This window comes from Salmo trutta, chromosome 27 (assembly GCF_901001165.1).
Source record: "Salmo trutta chromosome 27, fSalTru1.1, whole genome shotgun sequence".
Taxonomy (NCBI): Eukaryota; Metazoa; Chordata; class Actinopteri; order Salmoniformes; family Salmonidae; genus Salmo; species Salmo trutta.
The window spans coordinates 30,960,263-30,963,432 of NC_042983.1; the positions used below are offsets into that span (position 1 = coordinate 30,960,263).

Here is a 3,170-nt window from a genome sequence, read left to right on the forward strand (position 1 = left end):
TACAACACAAGTAGACGACTTACTACACTATTATACTACTGTGCTAGTGGATAAAAAGCTAAATAGTCCACGTTGGTGGTAACAATCACGGTCGTGCCTTATTAGATTTAGGGTCATTAAATTGGTTTAGATCAATGCTACAGTAGGCTATGGCATGTATGACCGTACATGTATTTTAATGTACAGGAAGTAATTTCAGTTGACACATTAAGTTGCCTTTATATGCCTTCATAATCATCTTTAGGCCTAATTAATGGCAATATGCAATGGGATGAATTACAGTAATTCTGGTCTAATTAATTGATTTTTACAAACACAAACAATGGATTTTATAACTCAAGCTGCTTTACACATGGACGCTAAGAAAGCACGTATTTCTTTGAAGATGTCATTCGTGAAGCATTTTCAGCAGGATGGAGGGTGTTTGCGCTTTACAACTTATTTTATCAGTTGGAAACACACACAGGAATTCCGGCTTGGGAATGACCGTCCAGTTCCCGGCCGCAACAGGAAGGTATGCATAAAAAGCACTTCCAAAACGGGCAGGCTATACCATTCCTCTCCATTCGGCAGCGACGGAACAGAAGGGAAATACACATTTGTAGCCCATACTGTGATGAAACCAATATTGGGAGATGGTCGCGATGGCAAAATAGCCCAACAAGTCAGTCAAGTGAATAGAGGTGATGTGGCAGCTGCAACCAGGTAGACTCAAGAGGCTTGGCATTGTGTTCTCCATTCTATGGTAAGTAGGGAGGACATTTCACCATTATAGATTATACTTTATTTTTCCCAGAGAAAACGTAAGAGTCAGTATTATCATGATGCAGTTGTGATATACAAAAGGTAACATATATTCAAAACTCTACTTTTTGTGAATCCAATCAGTTTTCCACGTTGATTTTGTTCAAATGACAACATTGATTCAACCAGTGTTTGCCCGGTGGATAATGATGTTTGCATTTTCAAGGTATTATTGCAATAGTGGGAAGTCATTAGTGGGACATTTGTGTTTGAGGGTAGGCTTGAAACCACTGGCCTAATAAACCAAGAAACTTGTTAGACCATTGATAAGCACAAGATATTGAACATTTAAAGCTTAAAAGCATCAACAAATTCAGGTCCTACGCTATTATTAGACATTACAATGATCATCCATTGACCTTGCAATAAGACCTTGAAAATGCAAACATCATTATCCACCGGGCAAACACTGGTTGAATCAATGTTGTCATTTGAACAAAATCAACGTGGAAAACTGATTGGATTTGCAAAAAGTAATCAATTTAAGGGCATTTCGTGTTTTTTTTCTGCCAACTTTTAACCTAAACCCAATGACTTGTTGATTTTTTTTTTCACGTTGAATTCACATGAGTTGAAAACTCATTCAAATGTAACTCCAAACTAGACGAACATGGAACATGACATGAACAGTGGGCAGGCTTCATGGAGAAGGATCCCTGGCGGTTCTTGGCCTATCCACAGGGGGTACTTGAGAAGACTTATGAGACCATATGCCTAATGGTAAAATGCACATGAGGGGGTACTTCAGAGGTACTCTGGGCAGAGCAAAATACCGTTGGTGGTACAGTAGTAGAAAAGTTTGGGAACCACTGTATTAGGCTATGCATGCTGCCCTCTAGGCCTGATTATTGTTCTGCTATTCAAAATGCAGCCCTATAATATAGGCTAGATATTGGTAAAGCTCATGTACCTTTGACATCAAATTCCAAATGGGCACAGATGTCAATTCAACATCTATTCCACGTTGGCTCAACGTCATTTCATTGAAATGAATTGGAAACAACGTTGATTCAACCAGTATGTACCCAGTGGGTTGTGTCGGCTGATATTACATTTTTTTCTTCTCTTGTTTCAGATAGATGGAAGCTACAATCTCACACCCCAACCTCAATGCCCAATGGAATTTTACAATATTGTACAATGGGATGTAGAGGATAGTTGGCTTCTCATAGCCAGATCAAACCTGGGATCCCCCCCCAGATAAACCGAAGATAAGAGTTTCTGCCTGCTTCACGGTCCATTATTACTTTTGGTACGCGCTCGGCCAGTCTCAAACTCGTACCGTGAGTAATAATGCACTGTGGCTGTCACTGCCAACGAGAGACGGACAGCACCACAGTTCTCCATAATCCTATGCATCTCATCGTTGTATAGCCAGTTGTGAAGCAAGAAATGTGATGAAAACTCAGCCCTTGTCTCAGAATGACAGCATTTGAATATAATAATTTAGGATACTTTCATATCCAGTGAAGAAATTGACTAGCCAGTTAAATATTATTGTTGAATTATTTACTTTAAATATGTTGTTGAATGTAACACTGACATTTGAAAATTATAACTCTAAATGGTAAATCTTATTTATACTTGCAAAATAAATTCCCTATGCCTTGTGACTGTTATATTTATGTTGACTGCATATGTCTTGTTTCAGTACAATGAAACAGTCAAATTAGGCTATAGCCTATTATTATGTCTTAATTTTTTGTAGGGAATTTTTTTTTGTTCTTCTCAAATATCAAAAAATGTGCCTATAATTGAATAATGTTCAGAAACATTATAGCCAACTCTCCTAGTTGGACATGTTTTGAAATAGGCACTGTAATGTAAGTGTCTGTTTAATAAATTATCATTACAATTGACAACTTAATTCCACACTAAGAGGTGAAATTGAATACACAATCAGTCTCTGAACAAAGCGACCCATTGACAAGTTTTTTTAACAGAGAGGCTATGTCATTAACCCTCAAAGTTCCAGAATGGGGTGAAAATGGCAGCTATTGTGGTTAGGGAGAAATCCTAACCAATTGGAATGAATGGCAGTAGAGGCAGAGGTGATGCATTACCTGATTTTACTTATGCAGTAAAATAAAAGTAAGGCACGGGATATATCTGAAATTGTGTAATAGAATTATTGTCAACCTACAATATTGTTATATAATCACAAATACAGTTTATATGGGTTTTATACAAATGTTCTGTATAAATAGCCTCTAAAATACAGCATATGTAAACAGACCACAAATGTCTAAATGTTGTATTTTTGTGGAAAGCTGTGAGTGCTATTATATGATACAATATCATTACTTGTTGCATTTACAATTTGTCTAAATCCTTTCATCAAATTATTAAGCCACTGTATGGCTGTG

The 3,170-nt window shown here is 37.2% G+C and overlaps 1 long non-coding RNA gene across 1 annotated transcript; it reads left to right on the plus strand.

Moving 5' to 3' along the window:
* The first annotated feature begins 377 nt into the window (after positions 1 to 377).
* On the plus strand, positions 378 to 2,919 carry LOC115164894 (uncharacterized). The gene is made up of 2 exons (XR_003870013.1): positions 378 to 745; positions 1,880 to 2,919. It is a non-coding gene; the product is annotated as an uncharacterized LOC115164894 (long non-coding RNA).
* The last annotated feature ends 251 nt before the right edge of the window (positions 2,920 to 3,170 follow it).